Genomic DNA, 451 nt, shown 5'->3' on the forward strand with positions numbered 1-451 from the left:
CAATCTCAACTCTAATGTTAATTGACAAAGTTTATTCATCGATATCTAAGCCTTACGCTGCTGATTCTTTGCCATTTTTAACGTTAAAAAAAAATTTGTATACCCTTTAAATTCATCTTACACTTCTTCTCAATCTTAACCTCTATTATTCTTATCCTCATTTTTTGAGTCTTTTTACCCGTTCTACTTTGCTTTTCTTAAGCTTTCGCGCCGTATGCGATTTCTCTTTCTTCCCATACTCCTTACTCTTTTAATACACGCGATTTTTTAAGTACACAGTTTAAATGTTACGCGCGTAAAGCCTCCGCATTTTAGGAGCCAATAACGATTAAGGCACTGTTACATTTTCGGTACGAGTTGCTGTGTTGCCTTAGTCGGCCGTGCAGTTATTCGCAGGATATTGCTTTTACCGGTCGTATCCTTAGTACTCGTCGTTGCCTTCATCGGCCGC

The 451-nt window shown here is 38.4% G+C and overlaps 1 protein-coding gene across 4 annotated transcripts in view; it reads right to left on the reverse strand.

The window, feature by feature from the left end:
* The window catches only part of LOC113208427 (proline-rich protein 36-like), a 37661-nt gene that overhangs the window by 14963 nt on the left and 22247 nt on the right, over positions 1–451 (reverse strand). The gene's annotated exons all lie outside the window — the stretch shown is intronic.

The sequence above is a fragment of the Frankliniella occidentalis genome, unplaced genomic scaffold (assembly GCF_000697945.3).
Source record: "Frankliniella occidentalis isolate FOCC.00 unplaced genomic scaffold, Focc_3.1 Scaffold303, whole genome shotgun sequence".
Classification (NCBI taxonomy): domain Eukaryota; kingdom Metazoa; phylum Arthropoda; class Insecta; order Thysanoptera; family Thripidae; genus Frankliniella; species Frankliniella occidentalis.